Source organism: Bos javanicus, chromosome 6, assembly GCF_032452875.1.
Source record: "Bos javanicus breed banteng chromosome 6, ARS-OSU_banteng_1.0, whole genome shotgun sequence".
Classification (NCBI taxonomy): domain Eukaryota; kingdom Metazoa; phylum Chordata; class Mammalia; order Artiodactyla; family Bovidae; genus Bos; species Bos javanicus.
Genome location: NC_083873.1, coordinates 26,351,330 through 26,364,042, shown reverse-complemented (window position 1 = coordinate 26,364,042; position 12,713 = coordinate 26,351,330). Strand labels below are relative to the sequence as shown.

The 12,713-nt window shown below is 42.7% G+C and overlaps 1 protein-coding gene and 1 long non-coding RNA gene across 2 annotated transcripts in view; one reads left to right on the top strand and one right to left on the bottom strand.

The window, feature by feature from the left end:
- TSPAN5 (tetraspanin 5) overlaps nucleotides 1–12,713 on the bottom strand; it is a 180,761-nt gene that overhangs the window by 59,235 nt on the left and 108,813 nt on the right. The gene's annotated exons all lie outside the window — the stretch shown is intronic.
- Nucleotides 6,789–9,810, top strand: LOC133249344 (uncharacterized). Its single transcript, XR_009736914.1, has 2 exons — nucleotides 6,789–7,064; nucleotides 8,400–9,810. It is a non-coding gene; the product is annotated as an uncharacterized LOC133249344 (long non-coding RNA).

The window sequence follows — 12,713 nt, the reverse complement described above, 5'->3', positions numbered from 1 at the left end:
TCAACATGTCCTATGACTGCCTATGCAGGTATTTATTCAAATGTATTCTATTGTGCTATTTTTTTTGTGCCAATTTTTACTTGCAAATTTCCTTTGACTATAAAAGAATTCATTTAAATGTACTCGTATTACAGTTTGCTTTTGTAATACCACGATTCACCAAAACACTATACAGGTATGTGCGTTTCTTTTTAACGCTCTGCATGTGTGATTTTAAAATGTCACATCTATAAGTGTGTACTACCTACTGCGTACCCATGAGTTTCCTGTATTATCTGTGTGACTTAATAGCTGGGGGAAGGGGTTATAGAACATTATTGCCTATCCAGATGTTACAATTTCCTATTAAATCTCAGTACACTGTTTTTCATAAACAAAATTCTTTCCCCCCAAAAAACTTTTAAGTCACTTTCTATACATTTATGACTGAAGTGCCTACATATTTTTCTCCAAATAATTATTTGTAAAAATTGGAATATCTATTACAAATCTCTGCTGCTTATACTGTATCCAAAACAGGAGAGTGAATGGGGTCCAGGGGCCAAGACTCTCTCCACGTTTCAGCCTGGACAGAATCCTAAAGTCCTCATCCCATCTCCGAGGCAGCAGGACTCTTCAGTTTCCCAACACACGAACGACCTCAGGATCAAGGCTTGTCCAGATCCTTCCATTCATGCCGCTCCCATCACTCCCCTCTCCCCAGACTACACACAGCTCAGTACTGCAGACTCAGAATAAAAGCAGCAAGTGTCTCAAGGATGGGAGTGCCCTCAACAGTTCATCGGTGCCTTCATCCCTCTACACTGTGTTCCCTTAGGATGTTCTTTTCCCAAGTGATCTTTTCTATTTTGTAATACTCTTTAGGGAAATGGAAAGACCAGTGAGTAAAAACATACGTAATTTATTCTAACAAAATTTTAATTGACAAACAATGGTATGCAGCCTCATTTGGTATGCAGCCTCGTGGTGGCCTCCGGCGATCCCCACTGGCTGGTATTCACAGCTTCAGCTAGTCCATCCTACGACATCATACCTGGGCTGGTTACGTGACTGACAGAATTCAACACAGGCGATGGAAGGCCATTTCTAAGACAAGCTTATAAGCGAGTCTGGCTTCTATCTTGGTCACCCCCCAGTGCAAGCTTCTTTCTCCCAGATCAACTTGGTGCAGAGAGGAGCCAACACCGTGAGCAGCCCAAGGGAAAGGAGTGGCAAGAACTGAAGCTTCCTGCCAGCACACACCTGAGTGAGTCTGAAAACAGCCGCACAGGCCCCAGTCAAACCTCCAGATGACTGCACTCCATGAGAGAACTGAGCCACTGAGCCAGCTAAGCCACTCCCAGAATCCTGACTCTCCAATAATATGAAATAAGACTTAGTCATTCTAAGCTGCTAAGCTTTGGGTAATTTGTTATATAGCAAAAGATAACCAGTATGCATAGGTTTTCATATTCTTCCTTGAGCTTTCTTCAGTTCTCCAAGTTTCCATGTTAAACATGAACTATTTTTGTAAACATAAATCTAAAGTACTGTTGTAAAAAGCTTCATCCTGTAAAAGATTATATGTGAGCGTGACTTCCTGGCTGAAGATGGAGTCGGCTGTCTAAGGTGGCGAGTTCCCTTTGTCATACATCCCTTATTCCTGGACTGGAAGCTACCCAGCACAGGCCTGCTGGAGATGCTACACAACAGGTGTGAACACGAGCAGTGGCGACCTGAAGGAGACTCCCTCCACCTTAAGATTTGACTAGCACCCAGACACTGCTAACTGGCCTTCCTTCCCCCTTCAAGCAGACTCAAAAATATCCAAGGTGCAATTTCACTCACAAAATATCATCAAGCCCATAATGAGGTATTACCTCACACCCATCAGAATGGCTACCAGCAAAAAGACAAGAAATAACAAGTATTGACAAGGATGTGGAGAAAAGGGAACGCTCATGCACTGTTGGTGGGAATGTACTTTGGTGCAGTCACTAGGAGAACAGCATGAAGCTTCCTCAAAAACTAAAGCTAGAACTACCATATGTCCCAGCAATTCCACTTTGGGGCATTTTTTCTGAAGAAAACAAAAACACTAATTCAAAAAGATATATATATATATATACACACACACACATCCCTGTGTTCACTGCAGCGTTATTTTCAACAGCCAAGACATGGAAGCAACCATCAGTAGATGTAGTTACAGAATATGTAGCGAGTGTGCGTTTGCTTGTGTATATAGATAAAATTTAGTATTACACAGCTATAATAAAGAATGAAATCTTCCCATCTGTGACAACATAGATGGATCTCAAGGGTATTATGCTTAGTTAAATAAGGCAGACAGACAAATACCATATGATTTCACTTATATGTGGAATCTAAAAACAAAACAAATGAACAAACATAACAAAACAGAGTCATATAAACAGAGGAAAAACAGGTGGTTGTCAGAGGGGTTGGGGTGGGGGAGATGAGTAGAATTGGTGAGGCAGATGAAGAAGAACAAATTTCAAGTTACAGAGTAAGTGAGTCACGGGGGTGAAGGTACAGCAAGGGGAATAAGTCAGCAGTGTTGTAAGAGCTTTGTATGATGACAGACGATAACGAGCCTTATCGTGGTGATCATCGTGAAACATATAGAAATACCACATCACTGTGATATGCCCCAAGAGCTAACAGCGTTAAAAGTTGATTATACTTCAATTTTTAAAAGTTCAATAACAGAGAAAAAGCCTTAAAACCATTTTACAATGCATGTGTGTATCAACTCATCATACTGTACACCTTAAATGTATACAATTGTTCTTTATACAGGAATTAATTGTATATAAATTATATATAAATTGCTCTTTATATCCCAATTTAAAATATATATATAAAGATTATTACCCAAATACTATGACCAATTGCTTTCATTGTTACTGAGGACTGCAGAAGGATATACACACTGATCTTAGCCAAACAGCCGAGAAGCGATTCAGAAGGATATAGATTGAAATTAAAGAGACATTTAGGAGTAGCTTTTATAAGAAATTCTTGCCAAGAGAACCTGTTGTCACATAACTGCCCTGCCCCATGAGGGGCATCACAAAGACCCTGGGCCTCAGCTTTATCGGGAAGAGGTCCACACCCAGCTTCCACTCCCTTCTGGTGGTGTGATTCTGGATAACGAATTTACCTCTCTGAGGCTCAGCTCTCTCAAGGGGCGAGAGAATCATCTGCCTTGGCGATGCTCAGCTGGCCTCATTCTTTCCTTTTCTAGACAGGATGGATAAAACTGCATCACTTGACCCTTTTCAGCCCTAAGAGTCTCTGGTAAAAGCTCTGCACTGGCTTGAGACAGATGTGACTAAGGTGTCCCTATCTACCAAACTTCCTCCTCCCTTGGCAGGCTCTGACTCATTTCCTGAATGTTTCTCTCAGGAAGGCATGCATCCCTTTCTCCTGGAAGAAAATGTGGAGCAAGCCAGAAAGCTTAATTTCACAAAGAACCTGTCACTAACTAGTTGGATCCTTGTAAAGCAAGTCATCTCACCCTTTTGGGCCTTGGTTACCCAGTCGGGATATGCAGGCGACGGGATAAGTGATTATGTAGGTCATTTCTACCTCTAGAAGCCTAGATTCTAATTTTAGGACACTGTGGAGAATGTTTTGGAAGGCTTTATGTGTTATGACGGGGTTTCTGTTTAAGGGACAAATATCTCTACACAGCTGCACTCTTGCTCACCTTCCCTGCACTTAACTGACCTCCATGTAAAATGTTCTCATTCCTTTTCCAAAACTAAATGACTAAGGCAGGTTGAAAGCTGGCAGTTAGAAGGCTACTCTTAGGCAAATCTCGCAGCCTCTCTGTGCATCATTCTCCCCATCTGGAATAAAGAAACAACAGGGCCTTACCCAATGGGGTCTGGGAAGAGTAAATGAGTCAGTCCACGTGAAGAGCTCAGAACACACGGCGACTCCCACACGAGTGTCAGTCACCGGTGGCCAGAGCGCCAACACACCTGCTCACATTTGCTCCCACCGACAGAGCTGTGTGCTCATGCCAGGTGAACTGGGCTTCCGTTCTGTGCCAATTGCATTTGCTTTGCATTTATACTCTCCAAGCACCATGTAAAAGCGGTTAACTATGAACGTCAAAAATGAGTCATTTCTCTAAAAACAAAATTAAATACCTTGTAAAGGCTCAGTGAAGGCAAATCATGAAAAATTCTGCTGGTGAATTAGATGTGCAAGAGAGAATTCTTAAAGACTGGAAAAAGTCTAGAAGAATCCTGAACGTAGATTACCTTTGCAAGGAATGCTAAACCCTAGGTCTGCCTTAAAGAAATATAAGTGGGAGATGTAGGCAATAGATTATGGCTGAGTTTATATAACAGACACTACAGTCTGAGGATCCTTCTTCTAGGAAAAGGCCTTGAGCCAACATCAGAAAATTTTTGGTACTCCAAATTTTATACCAAGTGACAGAGCACTGGGAAAATATTATCAGGGTCACCATGTGTAAATTAATAGCTAGGAAAAAATCAAAATGCTAATCAACATGCTGCTTATAAATTTTCTCATTTAAAATAAAACATGTCAAATATGTGTCAGCTTTTCTGTATCCTCATCGTTTTAATCAACTCTCCAAGTTAACTAGTGACCGGTTCTTCTGAGTTTGACAACAGGGCAGCAACTGTGTGTGTGAATGTGTTTTCACACAAGTGGACGTGCCAGGAGTTACAAAGCTCCCAGTAGATAATACGTCCAGGTCACATCTGTTACTTGTCTGATATTTAATATACTTATGTTTTACATACACTTATGTATAAACTTACACATAAAAACTTTGTGACTTTAAAAAGAGTTTTTAAATGTTTTTACGGAACTTCCTAATTTTGCCCCGAAAGTAACACTTTGGGAATAAGTAAATTCATGTATTTGTGTACATCTGTACTTCTCAACATTTGGCTTATCTATCCTACACAGTCATAAAATATTAGAGCACAATATTGAGCTTTAAAAATAAAGGAATGCAAATAATTGCAAAAGAATTTGAATAGACATCCCTCCAAAGAAGATGTACAAATGGCCAATAAGAGCATGGAAAGATGTTCCACATCACTAATCATTGGGGAAATGTAGATCAAAACTACAATGAGATACCATCTCACACCCAAAAGGGTGGCTATTATCAAAAAAACAGAAAACGACAAGTGCTGACAAGGATGTGAAGCAATCTGAACCCTTTTGCACTGCTGGTGGGAATGCAAAATGGTACAGCTGCTGCAGAAAGCGGGATGGAGGTTCCTCAAAAAAAAAAAATAATGTGTTACCATACAACCCAACAATTCCATTTCTGGATATATACCCAAAAGGACTGAAAGCAGGGTCTCAAAGATATATTTGTACAGTAATATTGATTGATTGCAACATTATTCACAATAGCTAAAACATAGAAGCAACCCAAGTGTCTATCAATGGATCAATGGCTAAGCAAAATGTAGTATACACATACAATGAGCACTACGCAGCCTTAAAAAGGAAGGAAATTCTCTAATACGCTACATCATGGGTGAACCTTGAAGACATTATGCTAAGTGAAGCAAGCCAGTTGCAAAAAGATAAATATTGCATGATTCCAATTATAAGAGGTACTTAAAAAAGTCAAAATGATCGAGACACAAAGTTCAATGGTGGCTATCAGGGGCTAGAGGGAGGGGAGAATGGAAAGTTATTGTTTAACAGGCACACAGTTTTAGTTTTACAAGATGCAAAGCTTGAAGGGAATGGATGGTGGTGATGGCTCCATAACAGTCTAAATATATCACTGAACTGGGCACTTAAATGGTTAAGATGGTAAAGTTTACATGTATTTTAACACAATAAAAAATAAACGAGTGCCTACCTTATTTCTAATTTAATTAGTGGGCTAAACGTATCTTGCCCATGGCAGATGAAAGGTTCTGGGCTATGACCTCAACTTCACTGGCTCCAGACCCACAATTCTCTTACACAACCTGGCAGACACAGTTCACCATCTGGAGCCCCAGTGTCCACAGTGCCCAATGTCTCTGGCCCCATCTGTGTCTGTGTGCACGTGTGTGTGTGTGTGTGTGTGTGTGTGTGTGTGTGTCTGTGTCTGTGTGTGTGTATGCATTCATGCATGCAGGTACAGGCACTAAATCAGGGGCTGTCCAACAACTCAGAGGCCCAGCCTCACGGAGTCTGGCAAACAGTGATCCTCACTCACAGCCAGGGCTGAAAAGGGTACGGCAAACACAATCTGACCCTCAGACTGGCCAGATTACAAAATTAAAGGGGGTGACCACTGAGGAAAGGGGGTGTCACATATCTGTATTTGCTTGTTTGCCATGAGAGCAACAAGTGCTAAAAGCTTGGGAAAGCATATGAGAGAGGGAGGCATAAAATAAGACAGACGGACATGATAACTTCTAAGCAGCAACAAAGAAGACTGGATGGCCGGGAAAGACTTTTTTTTTTAGCAGTAATCAAAAAAGAAGGGATGGCTCATCTTCCTACATAGCTGTACTATAACAAGTGGAAATAAAAGGTAGTTTGGAATGAGAAGTAAGTGATAACACTACTCTCAGCTGGATTAGTCAAACACAATATCTTATGCAAAAAGTCCTACATTCCAAGAAGGAGTGGTAGAGGTGCAGAGTGCACACCTGTTGTGATTTCCCCACGCAGCAGCCCTGCCCTGTTATTCCTGTGTGGTTTGAGTGGGGCAGGCAGGTACCACTGCCCACCTTGACTCAGTGACTGAGGTGTCAGAAATCAGAGGGGTGACCAGAGTCCATCCTTTAATAGAGCAAGGCGAGTTTAGCATGCAGCCATTGCTGTGCATCATTACTTTGCACGGTTACTAGGCAACTAGGGTCCTGCTCAACCATTGGTCAGCATCACAATGGGCCCCACCCACAAGCTACCAACTGTCTATGGGTGACCATTAGTGGTCCTGCTCAGCCAGTGGGCAGTGCCACAGTGGGCCCCACCCATAAACAACCAACTATCAATGAGAGGACCATTAGTGAGGCAATTCAGCCATTGGCCATCAGGGGAGGAGTGAGGTAAGAGGTGACTCCTGGCCTTCTGCCCAAGGCTCTCCAGCTCACCTGGCCTTAGGCCAGTGGGTAAACTTGGGGGGGGGGATGCCAGGGAACAGGATGGGGGACTGGGTCCCTTAGGGCCCCAAAGCTCTTGCCAAGGTCACCCACTGATTGGGCCTGGACCTTGAGGCGGCAGTGAACATCTCCCCCATCCCTGTCTCTGTAACTTTGCAGCAGCAGCCATCTGCCTAGATCACAGTCTGAGAGACCTGGTCCCCAATGTTTGGGAGACCTGAGGAGTTGAGTCCTGGGTGCCTGGTTCCCTGAGCGATGACAATTGGGCAGGGTCTGGGGATCTGAGGGACCTGCTGAGATCTGTCTCCTCTTAGTCCAGATAAGGACCTTGTAGGGTAAAGCTGTGTCTTGGGATCTTGCCCTTCCTTGTCAGAACAGACAGTAACATTCGTTTGGTAGAGAGTTACAAGAGCATTGTTACTTGATCATGACTCGACTTCAAGAACAATCAATCTGACACCAAAAAGTCTGCAACAACTCACCATGCTCCTCCCTCACTTTTCCTGTAAAAGGGCCTTGCTGAAAGCTTTCAGGGAGTTTGGGGTTCTTAAGGCATGAGCCACTCATCTTGCATGGCCCTGTAATAAACCTTTCTCTGTTCCAAACTCTGATGTTTTAGTATCGTTTGGCCTCACTGTGCTTCGGGCTCATGGACTTGCGTTTTCAAGTAATAATCCAAGTCAAGGCCCATCAGAGTAGCACTAAGTCAAAACCACAAAGGAGACTTTCTCTTTTTGCTACCGAGATACATAAAACCAGAGCAGCTGGTGGCTGTTTCTGCCACTGCTTGGGGCAAGCGTGCCTGAAAATGAAGCCAACAGGGAAAGGCAGAGCAAGAGAGGGAGAGAAAGACACTTCTGACATTGTCACAACAGCTGGATACAGCCAACACCGAAAGCAATACACCTAGACTTTTCCGTTATGTGAATCGATAATTTCCTGTTTTCGCTGAAGCCAGTTTGATTGGGGTTTCTGTTACCTGTAATTGAAAGCAGCCCTGACTCATTCAAGGTGTAAATGGTTGCAATATATTGTTTCCATTTAACTACGTGGCTTATAACCTACACTTTGGAACATAGGGTTTATCCCTACACCTAAGTCACACACTCTAAATGGGCTCAATATAAATTATTCCAAAGGGAAGAAGGAAAATGCATGCCAACTAAGGGTCCATGTAAATACTGAACTAGAATATTGACAACATTCACAGCAAACATTTGTTAAACATTACTACGTGCTTATGCTAAATTTTTTCTTATTATCTCTCTTTTAAATATACAGAAACCAACTCAGGTTAAGAAACTTACCCAACAACAAAGACAAATGGTAATGTCATAAAGCCAAGAACGAACCGAACACTCTAACTGGAACATTCGCACTTACCTGCTATGCCTACTGCCTCTAAGAGATCACAAGTGCTACTGCCAATACACAAGTTGGTTCTGCTGTGCCACACAGAGACTCAACTGCTTGGTGGTGCCCTGAGATACACCATAGCACCTCCCTGGGAAAGGTAGCTTTCCAAGTACAGGTAGCAAACTATTATTAGCGAGTCATGAAATTGATTCAATGAGAGGAGATCAGCAGTATTTCCCTCCATGGCATAGAAAATAGTGTTAGAGCACAGTGTATAAGAGTAAATATTACTTTCTGAAACCTTTTTAGATATATCTACACACACATTTATCAACTCTGAATATTTATTGGAAGGACTGCTGCCAAAGCTCCAATACTTCAGCCACCTGATGTGAAGAGCCAACTCACTGGAAAAGACCCTGATGCTGGGAAACATTGAGGGCAAGAGGAGAAGGAGCCAGCAGAGGATGAGATGGTTAGATAGCATCACTGACTCAATGGACATGAAACGGAGTAAACTCTAAGAGATAGTGGAGGACAGGGGAGGTTGGCATGCTACAAGTCCATGGAGTAGCAAAGAGTCGGATCTGACTTAGTGACTGAACAACAACAATACTATGCACATTTATACAGGTACACACTGGATCATGCTGTAAAATATACCTTGTTATATTATACTATAGGTCATTGTCAAAAGAGTTTTAAGCCATTAATTAGCAAAAGGCTCTGTGCATGCTGGCTGTAAAGTCACTGACACCGGGACTCACAGGGTCCGGGTGGGGACAGAGGGAGACATGAAAACCAAATGGCCTCAAGAGTTGAGGAAAACAAACCAACCCACACGGCACTACATTGCCACAGGGAACTCCTTCACCCGAATCCACTGGACTGTCTGGGAGAACTTTCATTCCTTCACAAAATATGAGAGTCTGAATCCTTCCACCAGACTCTCAATATCTGATGTTTATGTAGTCATTCAAAACTGAAAAGACTGACGTCAGTGATGTGAACACAGAATGCCCTGTATGTGAGCTAGGAAGGCTCGCACCTGGCTCCAGGCAGCCCCACAAGACACAAGGCCGAAGCTGAGACTCACTGGGCCAGCTTGAGTCTGGAGGGAAAAACCAAAATGGACAAGTGTAACAGCAGCCCTGACTGGGTGAAGTGAAACCTGAGGCTCACCCCTCCTTCTTTCTCACAAAGAAATGCCGAGGGGATTCGCCACTGATGTTAACTGCCACCCAGGCCTCCCTCCTCAACCCGCCAAAGGATGCTTCTCATGTTTTTATTAATCTCTTGTCATAAACAGCTTGTGAGAGCATGTGTGCTAAGTGCCTTCAGACGTGTCTGACTCTCTGTGACCCCCTGGACCATAGCTCACCAGGCTCCTCTGTCCATGGGATTCTCCAGGCAAGAATACTGGAGTGGGTTTCAATGCCCTCCTGCAAGGGATCTTCCCAATCCAGGGATGGAACCTGTGTCTCCCACAATGCAGGTGGATTCTTTACCATCTGAACCATCAGGGAAGCCCTATGAGAGCAAAGTAATGCATTTTATCACTTTCCCTTTACCTCCTAACGAGGGGAGGCGGCCTGTACCTGCTCCAGAGCCCTGAGCCAAAATCAGCTGGCAGCACGTTCCCTGTCATGAACCATGGCACTGCAGCACTGAGGAGGCCCATTTTATTACAGGTTCATCCATAATATATTTCACTTGAACCTTGTACAGACTGAACTTATTAACACAAGTGAACAGTCCATCCTAAAGCCTGAAGTCCTTTAGAGTCTCCATTCCTTTAAGTTCTCCCCCACACAAGACATTGCTTAACCTCGGTAAAGTCAGCAACTATCAGTGTAAGATATTTTCATTCCTGGGTCCTGAACTTTCTGTGGGTTAGGGATCCCCCTTTAAGGATCTACTAAAAGCTATGCACGCTCTCTCAAGGAAGTTGCACACAGGTACAGATGTGTGCACACATAAAAACTTGCTAGATTTTAGAGGGTTCACAGACTCTGTGGGAGAGGGAGAGGGTGGGGAGATTTGGGAGAATGCACTGAAACATGTATAATATCATGTATGAAACGAGTCGCCAGTCCAGGTTCGATACACAATACTGGATGCTTGGGGCTGGTGCACTGGGACGACCCAGAGGGAGGGTATGGGGAGGGAGGAGGGAGGAGGGTTCAGGATGGGGAACACAGGTATACCTGTGGCGGATTCATTTCGATATTTGGCAAAACTAATACAATATTGTATAGTTTAAAAATAAAATAAAATTTAAAAAAATAGAGGGTTCACAGACACCCAAAAAGTCCTCCATACCCTCTCAGAAATCATATGAACCTCAGGTTACTATTCTCAGTCCAAATCTGTTGCTTTTTACAGTATTAAATACATTTGTAGGGAAAATTCTTCTACATCCTTGTGGCAAAATAATAATAATAATAATCTGCCCACTTAGGGAGTTAAGTGATTTAAGTTTGATTTCTCTCAAACACCAAAAACCAAAACTAAACAATGATTTCAACATTTCCTACTGAATTCTACTTAAGTCTACTTCAGAGACTGATAATCAGTGAAGGATTTGGGGTCAGTTATTTAGGACCTGCTTAGTGCTGAAAGGAAATTTTAAAACAGTAGAAGTTTGTTTTTCATCTGAACAAAACCAGTGCAATGAAGCAATGGTGGAAAAAGAAGTCCACGTACGGTTATATGCTAAGTCACATGGCATCCAGCGAAAGGTTTGAGGGGAACTAGACTTTACTCTTTACTGCTATCAGACAGCCAGGGGTTTTTCTTCCTGCTTAGAGTCTGTTTCTTCTCTTCTAGTTACATCATCCTGATCTTCGTTGGGGCAACACACTGGGTGAGATGGGAGGGATGTGATCCAACACTGGTAATCACAGCATTCCACCTGCCTTACCACAATGATTGGTTTGAAAATAGCAAGCGATCAAAGCTAGTTCAGGGAGACTCAATACCGGGACTTCTACTCAAGCATTTGGCAAGAGAAACTCTCATTTGCTTGGGTTTTTAAACTAGTGGGAAAGATGCCAGGAGCTGCTGGTGGCCATCTTGAAACCATATGGGGGTAGCCTGATGGAGAATGGAATCAACCCAAGAGAAAATGAAGCCAAGAAATGGACGGATCCCTTATGACGTGGTCTGTTCATTGGATGCAGCTGTGGCTGAAGCACTTTTCAAGCATATGCGCTAATAAACTCCAAACTCATGAAGTACCCTGGAGAAGGAAATGGCAACCCACTCCAGTATTCTTGCCTGGAGAATCCCATGGACAGAGGAGCATGGCAGACTACAGTCCATGGGGTCACAAAGAATTGGACACAACTGAGCAACTAACACTTTCACAGATCACCACAGTAAGCTGAGCTTCTAGACTTCTGCATCCTTCACTCCAGTGGCTCAGATGGTAAAGACTCTGCCCATAATGTAGAAGACCTGAGATCGATCCCTGGGTCAGAAAGATCCCCTGGAGAAGGAAATGGCAACCCACTCCAGTATTCTTGCCTGGAGAATCCCATGGACAGTGGAGCCTAGAGGGCTACAGTCCATGGGGTCACAAAGAGTCAGACATGACTGAGCAACTAACACTTTCATGGATCACCACAGTAAGTTCAGCTTCTAGACTTCTCCATCCCTTCCCTATAACTGGTTTACCTCTCAAGAACTACCCAGAATTTAAGTTTGTCATGTAAGATGGAAGATTTCAAACAATGAATGACTCGTTTATTGTTACTTGGTGCCACTACAAGGATAGTCAACAGCACAATGGTCTTTATACAAGCATGTATTTTCAATATTTAATTTAATATGCATTTATATTTAAAACTTTTTTTAATGGGTTAACACTTAAAAACGTTTTAGTAAGCAAAACATATTGCTAGATAACACTGCCAGTATAAAATTATCTGATTTGTTGTCCAAAGTAATAAGAGTAAATTAAGTAAAGCTGAAACAATGTAATAGTATTTTAAGACCAACCAAAATCTCCAAGAGGAACAACAACAACAAAAAACCCCAAGGCGAAAACACTCAAATTTATCTGGAAATGAAAACAATGCATTAAGTAGTAGATAGTTTGAAAACTGTTATCTCTAGGTGGTGGTATTACAGAAAAGGAAAATGAAAAGAATCTTGTCTCTCCCAAATTGGCCATCTAAATCACATTGCCTTGATATTGGGGAGGGGGGGTGCGGGGGAGGGAAGGTGGGGAGGGAA